Genomic DNA, 17,584 nt, shown 5'->3' with positions numbered 1-17,584 from the left:
TTAGGGGACAAAAGCACAAACCCCACCATGGGGAGCTGTGAAACTAAATTCAAGAAGTCTGGAAATTTTTGAACTGGCATCAGAAAAACAAATCAATGACCAGGAAAGCTGTTGGACTGTCATAACAATTGAACTGGCTCATGAAAATCCTTCAGGGATGGAAACCTTCCAAGAAAAAGAAAATGCTGCAAAGTGGACTGCCAATTCGCTATAAGCCCGTTTCGCACTACTGGCATAGACCAATTTAAAACCACCGCTAGATAAAAAAAGTACAAAATTGAACCAAACAACTCAGGCTAATCATCAACTTAGGCATAAACAAACAAATTCTTAAGCAGCTCAGTACTTACTGGGAGCAGCAATGGCAGCAATGGCGGTGATGGCAGCAGCAGCAGCAGTGGCAGCAAAACCAGCAGAAAAATACGTACAAAGTATTGTTGAGTGAATAGATGGTGCACAGGCAGGGCTAGACAGCAGTAGGAAAGCACTATTAGTAAAGAACTGGAGTGAATTGCCTACACTGGTGCAATGCTATTGCTGCACAAAATTAGAGCAAGAGAGAAAAGCAAAAGCTCAGGTATAACTTATACACTACATTTTGCAGGATGCACTGCTGCTAAAATCCTTAAAACGACATGGAACATCAATAAGTTAGTCCTATCTTGGGTGCAGTAACAGTGGAATTTGATTACAGGTGATCATTTCCTGCTTCAAAGATGCATCGCAATTAGCAATAAAATCTATATAAACAAACTGGATATGGAAACCAAAACCTTGTCAAACTTGCTGATGACATTAAGAGAGAGCGAGAGAGAGAGAGAGAGGTACCAGATTAGCAGAAGGATATAGATTGGTTATGCAACTGGGTAGACAAATGCCAAATTAAATTTAACATTAACGAACATAAACTGGTGCATATTGGTCAAACAAACTGGGTCACAATTATACAATTAATGGAGATGCATTGGCACAGAGATGAAGACTGTTTATTTTCAATGCACGTGAAGGGGTGAATCAATTTAAAAAAGTCACCATGGTGCTTGCACATAACACTTGAATACAAATATGCAGAAGTTATGTTAAGGCTTTACAATGGATTGGTTAGACCACACTGGGAGTGCTGTATTCAGCTCTGCTCGCCACAGCACGGTAGGGTCGGTGGTGAACACTCGTGGAGTTAATGGCCAGCAGCAATGCTGCCCCAACAAACTTAGAAACTGTTGTTGGCCTGTGGTTTAAAGCAATATTGAGACATGAATCAGGTATCTTGTGCTACCATAAGCAAGCACAACTACCCTCTTTCCTCCACTAATGTACCTAGTAAATCTGCTCTATGTTTACAATTGTACCATAAAGAGATGCGAGTTCAAAAAACTTCCTGTCCCAGGAACACTGCTGCAATTCTTAACCACCCCATCATATCCTTCCGATCCATAGCCATTTCAGCACTGCTACCTTATTATTTTCTGCTCATCACTTTATATTCTCTTGACAGACTTGGATCAGTGCAAACACATAACCTGAATTTAGGAGAATTCCTTAACCTAGATTATAGCCCATGGATAGGCACAAGAATTGTCCAGCTTATCGTTTAGAATACTTACTGTAGCATTCCATTTGAGGAAATGGTCACCATGGAACAATGTGTACTTGCTTAATAACCAGAACTACCTCGGAAATATGTTGAATGCAAACAACATTACTCTCCCACAGGAGAAAGAAAACACCAAGGTCAAAAAAACAAGTTCCTGCAAATTCAGAACCAGATAATAAACAAAACCGCCTACAGGCTTTTATTTAATTCATTCTAATCCTTGGGCTCAGCTGGACCAGATGACATTGACCTGCAGAGCTCAGACTCATTGCAAGCATCAGTTTAAGGGAAATATGTGTATCCCGAACAACTACATAAATGATCCTTCCTTTCGCACTCTGTTTTTTATCAGGTTTTATTTAATTACTTCAATCTGCTCAAGATTCCACCTCACATCCAGAGAGAGAATACGGAGCAGAGGCCTAGCCAAAGTAGTTATTGCAGTGTCAATCAATATCCTTCAAAACAGGACAGATGAAAGGACACAGACCTGAAACGTTAACTCTGTTTCTCTCTCCACAGATGCTGCCAAACCTGCTGAGTATTTCCGGCACTTTCTGTTCTCATTCCTTAAAAAGAGAGTTGTGTGATGGTCTGGATTAGTAACAGCCTTGAGGGCAAAGGATAAACTCTGATGCAGATGGCCAAATGCTGAGCGGCACATGAACATCTGGCACCATGTTTGCCAAGGAAGGCTACTGGTGAAGGATGAATCATGTAGATGAAACTGGAAAGATATTCTGGTATTTCTCTTACTTTACCATTGGGAGAGAAAGGACAAAGACGACTTTGCAGAGTCTCATTTTCCATGGAGAATAAATGATTTTAATGGGGTCGTCTTAGAGAAGTTTTGTACATAATCTGGGATGTACCCTAGATTACTGAGGGAACTAAGGGTGAAAATTATAAAGGCTTTCCAAAATCTTCTAATCCTCCTTAGATAGGGGGGGTGGTGCCAGAGGACAAAGGATTGCAGATATTACATCCCTGTTCAAAAAAGGGGATTGGGATAAACCTAGCAACTAAGGCCAGTCAGTCTAACATCGGCGGTGGAAGAACTTCTTGGAGACAACAGCCCAGGACAAAATTAATTGGTACTTGGAAAAGTATGGACAAATAAATGAAAGTGATCATGGATTTGTTAAAGACAAATCGTGTTTGACTAACTTTTTCCTGATGTAATTGTAAATATTTTGTGTTGATTTTAATACCCCGTCCAAATTTCTTTTCATACCTCTTTTGTAACTCTTATTTATTTTGTCACCCTTTCCTGTCCTTTGTATCTTTCCAGTTCACCAGGATCTGTGCTACTTTTTGCACTTTGGTAAGCTTTTTCTCTTTGGTTTTATGTTGTCTCTTAATTCTTTAGTTGCCCATGGCTGTTTTTTTTGGCAAGTACAGCAGCTGCCCCTTAGAGGTATAAACTGGTCCTGTATCACAAATACTTTTTTGAACATCTCCCACTGATCTACTTTTTTTTTACCCATTGATCGATTCGCCCAGTTTACTGTGCACACGCTGGGCGGAATCTCATGGCGATAGTTTATTTTCAGGGATCATTTCTGGGTCTGCTGTGTGCACTCTGGCACAATCTTGCGGGAGGGGCTAAATAGCTGCCTCTGCGTCCACCGCCCAATTAAGGATGGCAGGCAGGTTCCTGAGGCTGCAGAGCCAATCAGAGGGCCCGCTGTTGGGGTCGCCCAGCAGCCTCACTGGGAGAGATGGGCGCAGTTCAGGCAGAAAGGACACCATGAGGGTGCCTCAAAATGGAGCAGCCCTCGGAAGTGTGAATAAAATTGATAAAATCAAGAGGGACAAAGTCAGTAGGCCAACTGGAGCAAAGGGAAAACCCCTCCAGAGGAATAGCTTAGGCCAAGGTGCGGCCGTTCCTCCCTGCAGCCCTGCAATTAGGGCATGGAGCCTCTGGCCAGGAGGCCGCCTACACAGAGATGCCAGGCTTGGCACTCAGTGGGAGCAAGCTCCAACATTGGGAAGATCCTGGCAGAGTTCTTCCCACCCCCTCGTTAGGCTCTTGATTGCTCATTATTGGCCATCTGTTGCTGCAGGGCAGGTAGCTGCTGCCATTGCTCACCCGCCTCTGGCGAAATCGCCCTCAGGTGAGCATGCGTCAGCCCGCCAATCTGCTTTCAAGCCCACCTCTATGGGCCCAGGAAAATTCTGGTCTGTCTTATCCCATTGAAGTTGGCCTTACCTAAATTTAGAATTTTAGTAGTTGTTTTGCATTTCTCCCTTTCAAACACTATGTTTAATCAATCATATTTTGATCACGATTAGATAATTGTTCACACACAGTTAGGTTGTTAACTAAATCTGGTTCTTCACTAAATCTAATTTGGAATGTCCCCTTGTTGGTTCCAGGACATATTGCAGCAGAAAACTAAACTGGACAGACTCAAGAAATTCACCTCTCTGACATGTGCTGGTCTGCTTGTCCCAACATACATCAAAGTTAAAATCGCCCATAAAATCATTCTACCTTTGATACAGGTTTGGTCTAATCTCTGCATTTATACAATCTACTGCTTCATAGCTGCTACCTGGGGGCCATACTCAACTCCCACTACAGTCTTTCATACTTTCCTTTATCCTTTCCAACTCTCCACAGCCTATTTACCTCTCATTATATCCTCTCTAACCACTGAAGTGATTTCATCATTAATCATTAAGGTCATTTCTTCCCCTCTACCATTTTCCCCATCTTACCTGTAAGACCTTATAACCTGGTATATTTAGGTCCCAGTCCTGACCATCTTACATCCACGTTTCAGTAATGGCTACCATGTCATACCTTCCAAATTGAATTAATGAGTCTAAAATTCATTCAGTTTGTTCCTTATACTCTGTGTGTGTTGCATAAAGAACGCTTATTTGGACCATACACCTTAACCTGGCCTTCTGCTCTAATGCTTTACTTACACGTTTCTTATTTCTCTTGCCTGGTTTTATTCCTTTAAATCCTTTAGCTTTCCCCTTACCTGTAGTGCCCAAAACACAATCTCTGTTACTCTCCTCTCTTCCATTTTGTTTGTTTTCAAACTATAAAATAGACTACAATTTTCACCTGAGCCCTCCCCCCCCATTTACTAGTTTAAAGTCCCATGGTAACATGGACAGTTTGCTCATCCACCCTGCAACTGCCCTCATCCACATAGACAGCAAGAACCTCCTTCGTAAAATGCAGATGCATACATTGCTGCTGGCTGAAGAAAGCCTGGAAGTAAGAGAAGTGCTCCACGAAGACTCTAGATGGATAAAGCCTCCCACTGTGAGCCATTCACCCCCGTCTCCTCCTCCCTCTGTGAGCAGCTTGACCTCTTCTTTGTTGCCTCTGCACCATCTCCCTCTCATATTGCAGCCCAATAGGAATTGCAATTATAGCACCCATGACTAGCAGCAAGTGGCCTGACCAGAACACTTGCGTTCACAACCAAGGCCTTCTGCATGTGTAGGACCACTCCCTGCAGACTTCACTACCTTTACCCAACTCTTCAAACCACCTTGTACTTCCACCAACTGAAACAAACGGAGTAGAAATTAATCCATATATGGATGCAGCTATGAGGAAAGATTGGATAAGCTGGGGTTGTTCTCTTTGGAACAGAGAAGGCTGAGGGGAGATCTGATTGAAATGTACAAAATTTTGAGGGGCCTGGATAGAGTGGAGGTGAAGGGTCTATTCATCTTAGCAGATGGGTCAGCGACGAGGCGACACAGATTTAAAGTGATTGGTAAAAAAATTAGAGGAGAGATGAAGAAAAACTTTTTCACCCAGAGGGTGGTGAGGGTCTGGAACTCACTGCCTGAAAGGGTGTTTGAGGCAGAAATTACCAACTCATTCAAAAGGAGTCTGGATATGCACCTCAAGTGCTGTAATCTGCAGGGCTACGGACCAAATGCTGGAAGGTGGGATTAGAATAGGTGGATAATTTTTCGGCCAGCACAGACACGATGGGCCAAGTGGCCTCTTTCTGTGCCTTAAACTTTCTATAATTCTAATCAGCAACTAACCTGCAAGTTGTTGATGATCCCTTTAAATCGCACTGGTGAGGGGTTGGGTTCTTCCTGCTGCTGAGTACATGTTCAACTCTGCATTTTTAAGAGAGGGTGTAGCTGAAGCGGTGAGGTTAAAAATGGCAGTGCTTGCCTCAAATCAGTGGTACACTGATTTGCCTATCCTGCATGCTTCCAGCGCACACTCCCAACACCAGCGTTAACACCCTCACCAAGCTGGTTTGCACCTTCCCAGAAGTGTGCATTTGTAGCACAGACATCATTTTACTACCAGTATGGCATATAGCATTGAAACGACAGTCACTACAGAGCTTAATTTTGCAGCCATTCACTTTGAACTAACTGTAGGTGTATTAAGCTATAATATTTAACTCCTGCCAATGTATGGATTTGATCATTTGACCTTAGCCTTGTAGAGAATTGAGAATTGTATCTCAAATTATGTGACAAAGCATTACTTAGTACTGTTCTATAATAAACATCACTGGATTACAGGACGGAAAAAGATGAGTTTTGATAAACTTGGTAGCAAATGTGGTTTCCATCAGTTTTGGAGATGCCATCTGAAACACAAGAAAAACAAAAAAGCAAATGCAGAAAGTCGCACCAATCAACTAAACATGTGCAGCCATCTGGATTTCAATATAAAAGTCTCTGTTTTAGGACTCAGCTTCAAACAGCATAAAGAGAGCCACCTTACAGACACATCCAAGTTAATATTGCTCTGCCTTATGGGTTATATGTGAAATCTGAACTGCAGAATCGTATAACTTTCTTCCACTTTTAGCACCTGTAAATACACAGGTTTGTGTTCACAAGCTTGTAGAGCTTTTACAGCAATTGAAAGCATTGTTCCTACAGATTATTCCCCTCCTTTCTGTCTCCCTCCCCACTCTTTTACCATAGCTCTGAGAACTGTCATAAAGCAAAACAATACTATCTGTTGGCAAGATAAATTCCAATTCTCTGAGAGCAGTGTCTAGAAAACTTAGCATGAATGGGTATGGGACTTTTGTAGAACAATACTTTTGAAGTGCATTTTTACAGTAACTCCAGGTCAGAAACCAGTAGCTACATTATCAGTTCCAGCCAGATAGTACCCAGTTTAAACTGTATGATTCGTGCTCCTATTTTTCAGCCCGGGGCAGAGTTCCAAGTGTGCCAGTAAATACATACTCGCTAAGCAATTCTACCAGGAATTCAAATGTATATGTTTAGTGCAAGAGCATCAGTCCAGTTTAAAAAGTGCCTGGGTTGAGTCCATGTGATGTCAAACCCAAATGGTTTCAATTAGAAACTATTTTGCAATATAAATGCACCCTAAATCTAGTGCAGGGGAAAAGAAAAGGAAAAACAGGTTTATTTATGCTCCCACTTTTTAATAAGTATGAATTCAAGTTGGTGCATCTGATGCAGAAGACATAACTAACAACTCCATTTGACCATCAAAATAATCTGGTATTCTCACCACATTGTGAGTGGAGAAACCAAGTGGAACTCAGGTGAAGGGATTTGAGAATTTTGGGAGGACTAACAAGGCAAGGGAATATACAATGGATGGTAGAACTCTAGGAAGTACAGAAGGTCAGAGGGACCTTGGTGTACTTGTCCATAGATCACTGAAGGCAGCTGCACAGGTAGATAAGGTGGTTAGGAAGGCATATGGGATACTTGCCTTTATTAGCCGAGGCATAGAATACAAGAGCAGGGAGGTTATGATGGAGCTGTATAAAATGCTAGTTAGGCCACAGCTGGAGTACTGTGTACAGTTCTTGACACCATACTATAGGAAGGTTGTGATTGCACTGGAGAGGGTGCAGAGGAGATTCACCAGGATGTTGCCTGGGATGGAGCATTTCAGCTATGAAGAGAGACTGAAAAGGCTAGGGTTGTTTTCCTCGGAGCAGAGAAGGCTGAGGGGGGACGTGATTGAGGTATACAAAATTATGAGGGGCATTGATAGATTAGATAGGAAGAAACTTTTTCCCTTAGTGGAGGGGTCAATAACCAGGGGGCATAGATTTAAGGTAAAGGGCAGGAGGTTTAGAGGGGATTTGAGGAAAAACTTTTCACCCAAAGAGTGGTTGGAATCTGGAAAGCACTGCCTGAAGAGGTGATAGAGGCAGGAACCATCACAACATTTAAAGAAGTATTTAGATGAGCACTTGAAATGCAATAGCATACAAGGCTACGGGCCGAGTGCTGGAAAATGGGTTTAGAATAGGTAGATTTTTGATGGTCGGCACAGACACGATGGGCCGAATGGCCTTTTTCTGTGCTGTATGACTCTATGACTCCTGGCAATCATTTCAAGTTAACCCAGCCACCTTGAAAAGGCCTTCTCCAAACATCTACTCTATTATTAGCCAAAGCATTTATTCAATATGTTAACCAGACAATTGTGACATTAGCTTGGCCAAAAGCCATGCGATTAAACTTTGACAATAATCAATAAGGTAGCTTGAATATACTGTCAGCTTTATAACATTTGTTTTCTAAATTTCTTGAATTGTGTCTGGGAAAAGATGAGAGTGAGACACAGACTGCTTCTTCCCAGCAAGAGATAAGCACACAGCTGCAGAATATGGCCTTGGAGGGGACAATGCTGCACAGAAACTCATGTCTGGGACCAGACCTTGGTTACGTGACTAACAGCGTGTTGGAAAGGGCAAGGGGTGGGGGAGGTTGTCAAGGGAGCTAAACAAAAAGAGAGGTTAAAGACCCACAATTTGAATGTTACCTGCCCGAGGTTCCACCATTGGTAGCCTTTTATTGGCTCCTAATTAAGAGAGATAGGGAAGCAACCTTTAGGGGTTAATGCTTGCCAATCGTCAGGCATCATTTTCAATTATAAAAATGAACCTATAATTCATCCACAGTTGTATCTAAATAGCATAACAGCTTAGAGTAATTGCACTGATGACAGAATACAACTCTTATCACGAGCACAACCCTGATGAGCCTTATCTTTATTTTTTAGTGTTAGATCGCTGTTTGATGTGCTGCAACTGTGCTTTTGTTCCAAATACTCATCTGTGACCAACTGGTTCATAAGAACATAAGAGCAGCAGGAGTGGACCACACAGCCCCTTGAGCCTGCTCCACCATTCTTCTGTCTCAACTGCACTTTCCCACCCGCTCCCCATATCCCTTGATCCCCTGAGAGATCAAAAATATGTCTATCTCAGCTTTAAATATACTCAATGACGGAGCATCCACAACCTTCTGGGGTAGAGAATTCCAAAAATTCACAAACCGCTGAGTGAAGAAATTTCTCCTCATCTCCATCCTAAATGATTGACCCCTTACCTTGAAGCTGTGCCCATGTTCTAGATTCCACAGCGAGAGGAAACAAACTCTCAGTATCTACCCAGTCAAGCCCCTTCCAAATATTATATGTTTCAATGAGAACACATCTCACTCTTCTAAATTCCAGACAGCATAGGCCCAAGTTACTCAGCCTCTCATCATAGGACAACCCTCTTATCCCAGGAGCCAATCTCGTGAACCTTTGCTGTACCGATTCCAAAGCAAGTATATCCTTTCTGAGATATGGAGACCAAAACTGCGCACAGTAGTCCAGGTGTGGTCTCACCAAAGCACTATACGATTGTCGCAAGATTTCTTTATTCTTGTACTCCAATCCCCTTGTAATAAAGGCCAACTTGCCATTTGAAAGACTGCGAGCACTAGTGCACTAGTCACTTTCCTGGTGGAGGGGTGAGGCACATGGCCTAAACATGGAGCAGGAAGTCGTGGGTGGGGGAGGGGAGGGGGGTGTTAATAGACACTGGGAGCACCAATACTGTGGGGAAGGGGGTTGCAAAGGGCAATGGTGCAAAAATGTTTCATAAAGTCTTTCAAAGGTGATCTTCCATTCAGTTCCCATTTCAAAAGGCACTGTTGTGGGAGGTAATTAATTTAAATGGAAGTCTGGTGTGCTAGATCCCAGCCCTCAATGTGCTTTTCACTCATATTGGGGCATGCTGAGACTCTTAGATGCCCTGGAGACCTCCATGCTTAAATTTTTGGGTGCCTGCCATCATATTATCTACACTCTAAAGTCTTTGAAATAATGAAAATAAATTCAGCTCTGTGGATCTCTCTTCAAAGCCCAGAGCTCCAAGTCAATCAATCATTTCCAACATAATGATGCTTTAAAGATTAGGTGCCTTAAAATGTACACAATATTCTAAATATGGCCTCATCAATGATCTTTACCACGTTGGATTAACTTGTTCCAATATATCACAGAATCTTGAATTGTTACAGTGCAGAAGGAGGTCATTCGGCCCATCGTGTCTGTACCAGCTCTCCTAATGAGCATTTCACCAAGTGCCATTCCCCCGCCTTCTCCCCGTAACCCACCACATTCTTCCTTTTCATATAACAGGCTAATTCCCTTTTGAGTGCTTTAATTGAATCTACCTCCACCACACACTCAGGCAGTGCATTCCAGACCTTAATCACTCGCAGCATGACAAAGTATTTCCTCCTGTCACTTTTGCTTCTTTTACCCATTACTTTAAGTCTGTGCCCTCTCGTTCTCGATCCTTTCACGATTGGGAATAGTTTCGCCCTATCTACTCTGTGCAGACCCCTCGCGATTTTGAATATCTCTATCAAATCACCTCTCAGCCTTCTTTTCTCCAAGAAAAACAGTCCCAACTTCTCCAATCTATCTTCATAACTGAAGTTCCTCATCCCTGGAACCATTCTCGTGATTCTTTTCCACACCCTCTCTAATACCTTCATATCCTTCATAAAGTATGATGCCCAGAACTGGACACAATACTCCAGCTGAGGCCAAACTAATGTCTTATACAAGTTCAACATAATCTCTTGGCTCTTGTACTCTGTGTCCCTATTAATAAAGCCCAGGATACTGTATGCTTTATTAAATGCTCTCTCAACCTGCACTGCCACCTTCAATGACTTATGCACATATACACCCAGGTCCCTCTGCTCCTGCACCCCCTTTAGAATTGTATCCTTTATTTTATATTGTCTCTCCATGTTCTTCCTACCAAAATGTATCACTTCACATTTCTCTGTAGTGAACTTCATCTGCCACCTGTCTGCCCATTCCACCAACTAGTCTATGTCCTTTTGAAGTTCTACACGACCCTCCTCACAGTTCACAATGCTTCCAAATTTCATATCATCCGCAAACTTTGAAATTGTGCCCTGTACACCAAGATCTAGGTAATTAATATATATCAGGAAAAGCAAGGATCCCAAAACTGACCCCTGGGAAACTCCACTACAATGGTCAATAAATCCAATGGCCTCAATATCATCCTGGCCGTTAATAAAAATGATCAGTGAAGCATCAATAATCAACCCAAAATCAATCCTTGGAAATAATTTACATTGATATAGTGAACATCCTCAGTACTTCCCAAAGCCCAGGAAGTAAGTTTTAAGAAGTTAATGGAAATGAGACAGCCAACTTGTGCACACCAAGGTTTCACAAACATCAATGATATAAGTGACCAGATAACCTGTTTATACTGGATAGATATTAGACAGTCCACTGAGAGAACTGCCCCACATCTCTTCAGTTTAACATCTCACCTGAAAGACGGCACCTCCCACAATCTGGCACTCCCTCAGTGCTGCACTGAAATGTCAGCCTAGATAATGTGTTCAAGTCTATGGCTTGTCAGTTCACAATTCTCTAACTCCTATGCAAGAGTGCTATTACTGAGTGAATCAAGACTTTAATAGTGCGCGCAATTCATATATCCTATTCCTATGGCATTTTACATACATATATCCTTATTAACTAACTATCGTGAGCAGGCCAGTAGGTGGAGTGGGCTGACATCAATCAAAAATGGACAGACTTATTGCCCTGACAGATTATGTTCCTACTTATCATTCCTTAGTTTAATAAGGCTATAACAAGACAATTTCTTAGGCCTAGATAATAACGGGATTTCCTTGGTTCAAAATGGCTGGGGCATTTTCACTTGGGGACATACAGAGGCAGAAGTTAAAAGTAGAGTGGTTTGTATCTGACTGTTCTTAAGGTCAGCAATTCCTTTTAGACTAATCTGTCATTTTTTTTCTGCATAGTGACATGTTCCTTCTTTGGTGAGATTCTGCAAGCTAACACCAGGAGAGCGCTGGATTTCAACATTAAAGCTGGATTACATTTCCCGGGTTGCAGTTTACCCAAAAGATACTTCAAATAAAAATGGCAGCACTAGTCGATGGAAAGCATTTCCTGCTGATTTGCTCGGCTACTGTATCGCTGAATTGAGCAAACAGCCCAATGGGTTTCCCTTTTCACATGAAAATCAAGTGTGTGAAACTGGAACCATACGAACTAAGTACGGAAGGAGTTTCTTTTAAATGTCAATGGAAAGAATAAAAACTTTCAGGAAATGAACTCAGACAATGCAGCACAAATCAATCACAAAATAAATGGACGAAGAAAACTAAGTGAGGTATCCCCCATTTAACAAACATAGCAAGAGTTATGATCAACTTTAAGGAGATAATCTTCAAATAAGTTTGGGGCAGCCATTCAATTAGATCCTACTTGGTCTGAAAACACAGCACAAAAGTGTGCATGACTCGGCTATAACTGACAATCTAACATCTATTGAGAAACGAAAGTAGCAGGCAAACACATTCGGAGTTTAGGCACATTGTAGCAGCATTACTCTGACAAACATGTGCTTGGTGCAGGTCCCAGATTAAGAAAAGGTCCCATCCTCAACACTAACATTAGCGTTAGTCAATAATGTAAAATATCACAATTGCTTGAGACTGATTTGTAAACAGGTACAATGGTAACAAAGCCTTGTTAAAACCATACAAGTAAACGATAAAGGTCCCCAGGATTCATATCCTTAATTTCACAATTTCTAATCATATTGATATTGACTGACTTTTGCAGATTTTCAGAAATCTGAAATAAAAACAGGAAGTGCTGAAAATACACGGCAAGCCTGGCAGCATCTGTAGAGAGAGAAATAGAGTTAACGTTTCAGGTCTGCGACCTTTCATCAGAACTGGCAAAGGTTAGAAATGTAATAGGCTTTCAGCAATTGAAAGGGTGTCGGGGGGGGCGGGGCGGGCGGTTGGGAGAAGAACAAAAGCAAAGGTCTGAGATAGAATGGAGGGCTGGAGAAATTAAGGGACAAGATTTCATAGAACGTAAGGCAAAGGCCATAGTAAAAGACAAAGCATTTGTACAGAGAGTGGTAATAGCAGAATAATCAACAGCTCTGTCAGAAAGCAAAAACATGAAAAACCAGTCTAAGACCTGTGCATGGTAAAAAAAAAAAATCGAATTGGTGGTTGTGGTTTGATGTTGTTGAACTCAATATTGAGTCCAGAGGGCTGTAGAGCGCCTAATCAGAAGATAAGGTGCTATTCCTCAAGCTTGCATTGAGCTTCACTGGAACACTGCAGCAAGCCGAGGAAAGAAATGTGGGTATGAGGGCAGGGTGGTGAATTAAAGTGGCAAGCAACCAGAAGCTCAGGATCATGATTGTGGACTGAGCGGAGGTGTTCCGCTGCATTTGGTCTGCCCAAGGTAGAGGACACTGCATTGTGAGCAGCGAATACAGTATTCTAAATTGAAAGAAGTACAAGTAAATCGCTGCTCCAGCTGGAAGGAGTATTTGGAGCCTTGGATGGTGAGGAGAGAGGAGGTGAAAGGGCAGGGTTTACACCTCCTCCAATTGCATGGGAAGGGGACAAGGTGTCGGGATGATGGAGGAGTGGACCAGGGTGTCGCAGAAGGAACAGTCCCTTTTGAATGCTGACGGGGAAGGGAGGGGAAGATTGCTTGGTGGTGGTGACATCCGCTCCTCTTTTTACTGTAATTTGCATGAGGGATAAGTGCTGCACAAACAAAAAGCACAGGAAAATAGGCCTGACTGTTTTAATTATCAATTCAATTTTATGTCCTTTTAATCCACACAAGAGGCAAACTGAAAGTAATGTATGGAATAAAGCCAGCATCCTTCCAGCTTTATCGATATGCACCTTGTATCATGGTTCTTATCCTTAAACCGAATAAGGGGCTTGAAATTAATGCAGCAGTCACTCCTTCCAGGATAGAGGCAAGAATCAATTACCTTCTACTGAGGACAACTGAGGCACATTGAGGCAATAAGTCAAGCTCTCAGGGTCATTGTCTGTTTGGGTGGGGGAGGAGGCATGTAGTGCATTAAATTGAAGTCCAAAGGGTAGTCAAATTCAACAAATTGCTAATCTGACATTTTCTGGTAAAACTGAAGAAGCTATCAGTCTGCTTTAGACTTGAACCCAGATACAATCCAGAACAGGAAATTATATCAGGGGCCATTATATGACTTCATTATTTCTAAGGTGATTAATTATAATATGCTAACAGTCAAGAGTCCCAAATGTAATCAAGAAACAATGGAGTCTGATTAAGCTTTGTTTTGTATGTAAAGTTAATCACACTGTATTCAGCATGGACTAATGTAATCTTTAGGACAGTCAATTCCCAAAAGGTCATTAGTTTTAGTTTTTTTATTTAGTTTTAGTGATACAGCACTGAAACAGGCCCTTCGGCCCACCGAGTCTGTGCCGACCATCAACCACCCGTTTACACTACTCCTACACTAATCCCATATTCCTATCACATCCCCACCTATCCCTCTATATATTTCCCTACCACCTACCTATACTAAGGGCAATTTCTAATGGCCAATTTACCTATCAACCTGCAAGTCTTTGGCATGTGGGAGGAAACCGGAGCACCCGGAGGAAACCCACGCAGACACAGGGAGAACTTGCAAACTCCACACAGGCAGTACCCGGAATTGAACCCGGGTCGCTGGAGCTGTGAGGCTGCGGTGCTAACCACTGCGCCACTGTGCCGCCCTGAAGTTAATTATTTTACAGAAGATTGCAAATTGCAGTAGAAAATGTATTTGTTGGTACAGACAAAAGAGTTGTCTCTCCTTCTCACACACAGAAAGGTTTTACACTCTTATGTATCGAGTTGTTACCTTGAGTGTCATAGATTGACAGGATCCAGATCTACTTTACCATCAGTGCAGCAATTACTCCCTGTAGTCTGGAATTAACGTCTCAGCCTTCTGGCCTTGCTACATTACTACCCTCCTTCAAAAGCCTCCAGAAAACGCATCTCTTCAACCAGACCCAAAGGATGCTTGCAAACATGATATGAAGGCCCTAAATGTTGACTATCACACCTGGGAGACACTAGCTGGCGAAAGAGGAAAATGGCAACACATCCTGTGGACTGGCATACACTACCATGACAACCAATGGCTACAGCAGCTTGGCAACAGATACCAATGCTGTAAACAACTCTGTCACTTGGCAGCTTCACGTGCGACACTTGTGACAGAACCTGCCTCTCAAGGATCGGCCTTCACAGCCATCAGCAAAGGCACACCAAGAGAAGATACCCCACCTAAAAGGATTGTTTGCTGGGTGTCCATCATCTACCTTAGATGAAAGGATGCCAACCAACCAACTAGACCTTCAGTTATCTCTCTGCTAATCATTCCACCTCATTCTCATACTGCTGCTTAGGTCCAACCATTCCTTTGTGAAATGCCATGGGATATCTTGCTTATGACAAAAGGCAAAAACGTAGCAGAGATTTTGAGGGTTGATAAACACAAGGCCTTACAAATTCACCAGGTGCTGCATCTCCAAGTGCTGCGATGTGCCTGTTCCGTTCCCTATAACCTTTGGTGGTTCAGCCGAAATGCCTGGACTGACTGAGTCGGGGCATGTAAACTCCCATGTTTAGAGTCCCAGCTCCTGCACCCCAACCAACCATGAAAACTGTTTCATGGGGTGGACAGAGACTCTGGCCCCACAAGAACATTCTGGAAACTTGCACACAAGACTGAAGTGACACACCTAAAGACACTAGTGCTGCCACATTAATATTATACTGTTGCTGCCAGCAGCATCGCTATAGTGCAAATACTCAATTGAGTTAAAAAGGCATGCTCTATTCAGATAGATTTAATAGAAACATTGCTTTGATATACTATAAACACATAACCTATAAACACATGAAGCAACTGCGTAAAAATAGTTTTCAAACACATTATTTTATCAGTGATTTGTGAAAACTCAAACAGGTTTTAGTTTACTCTTCTCCCTATAAAAACACATCAGTTTATTCTTTCAATTTGATTAACTTAACAAAACTTTAGCTTTTTACATTTCCCTCGCTTTTCGCCTTTATAACCACATTACTGACTTAAAGCTTCCTTCCAGCTTTATCGATATGCACCTTGTGTCTTGGCTCATCCTTAAACTGAATAAGGAGCATGAAATTAATGCAGCAGTCACTCCTTTCAGGATAGAGACAAGTATCAATTCCCTTCTACTGAGGACAATAGAGGCACATTCTCTACACGTGGTATTGAGTAGCAATCTTATACTTCCATAAACAGAATATGGGATTGCTTTTACTGATCAGAGATTCATTCATATTTCACAAATTCCTTTTTTGTGGTGCTTACTTAATTACCCATCATGTTGCCACTGTATTAACAAGACAGGATCCAGGCATTCAGGGTAATAACATTTCTCGGCCCTGTTAAAACTTTCCGATATTTTGCCTCCATACCCAGATAAGCAAGGAAACTGACAATTTGGCTGCGCTCCTGTTTTTCCACTGCAAAACAGCTTCCTAAACCTCCAATATGACAGGAAGGAAGTACACACGAATTAAAAGGCAGAAATGTGCAAACTGCCATATTGGTGTCGGCAAAAATAAAAGGCATCCAGAACCCAAGCCTGAAACAGGCATTAGGCTCTTTTCATATTCAAATAAGGGGCTTATCGTCCTTTTGAGGCCCCCTCTGAATTATCTGGTTGCCCTGAATGAAGCTGAAACAGATGCATTTCGGAAATCTAGATCTGCATGCAGCAATACAGACAGTCCTTAAAGGGATCACTGCAAGCCACAATGAAGGTAACTGTTTAAAAAATATACTTACAAGAACGCGAAGCCAGCCACTGCTCCCCTACCCCACAGCTTAATCTTCAAGCCCTGTTTTTTGTTGAGTTGCCTAGAGATACCCATTAAATATCTGCAGTGTGCAACCTCAATGATAATGAAGCCCTAAAGCCCAACATTACATGTGCCTTGGGCCTACCCGTTTTTTGGCTGCACTTGAACTTATACGCCATTATGTTACAAAATTTCCTACCACACAAATTAAAGAGTTAAATTTCTGAAGGTTAGTGATTACTGTTAAAGAAAAAAAGGAGTCCAGCACCAGTTGTGTAACTTAACAGCTTCTTTGCTGCACACTATCATGTAAAACACAGCAACCTCATGAAACCACAAAAGCAAAAAAACATTGTTGAACGCGAAGGAAATGCTTGCATTTATGTGGTTTGTGCTTCTCGGATATATCTCAACAGACTTCACATACGGTTACTTTTGAAAAGCAGTGACTGTTATCAGGCAGCACCGGTGACCACGTTGTTTACACAAAGATCCCACCAATGGCTACTAAACAAATTAACCAGTGAATCACTCCTTGGTGATGTTGGCCAGCAGACCAAGCCCCCTCTGCACTTTGGAATAATGCAATGGGACTGTTAAAATCCATCTCAAAACTTTATTAGGAGAGGAACTGAAAATAAAAGTAAGGATGTTATGCTTCAATTATACAGGGCATTGGTGATACCACATCTCAAATACGGTGTGAAATTTTGATCTCCTTATTTAAGGAAGGATGTGAATGTGTTGGAGGCGGTTCAGAGGAGGTTTACTAGATTGATACCTGGAATGAGCAGGTTGTCCTATAAGGAAAGGTTGGACAGACTGGGCTTGTTTTCATTGGAGTTTAGAAGAGTGAGGGGAGACTTGATTGAAGTATATAAGATCCTGAACAGTCTTGACAGGGTGAATCTGGAGGGGGTGTTTCCTCTTGTGGGGGAGTCCTGAACTAGGGGGCACTG

General features: G+C 42.2%; 1 protein-coding gene across 6 annotated transcripts in view; it reads right to left on the bottom strand.

Annotated features, from left to right (window-relative positions):
• inpp5b (inositol polyphosphate-5-phosphatase B) overlaps window positions 1-17,584 on the bottom strand; it is a 192,365-nt gene that overhangs the window by 97,448 nt on the left and 77,333 nt on the right. Inside the window, exon 1 of one of the 6 annotated variants that reach the window (XM_068011150.1) lies at window positions 16,612-16,791. The exons of 4 other annotated variants lie outside the window; for them this stretch is intronic. The gene's annotated coding sequence lies outside the window, so the exon portion shown is untranslated. Of the gene's footprint in view, window positions 1-350; window positions 431-16,611; window positions 16,792-17,584 lie in introns of those variants that run through there. One more of the 6 variants, XM_068011148.1, reaches the window with a different exon arrangement.

The sequence above is a fragment of the Heterodontus francisci genome, chromosome 31 (genome assembly GCF_036365525.1).
Source record: "Heterodontus francisci isolate sHetFra1 chromosome 31, sHetFra1.hap1, whole genome shotgun sequence".
NCBI lineage: Eukaryota > Metazoa > Chordata > Chondrichthyes > Heterodontiformes > Heterodontidae > Heterodontus > Heterodontus francisci.
The sequence above is the reverse complement of the archived record's forward strand: the minus strand, read 5'-3'. Positions and strand labels throughout refer to the sequence as shown.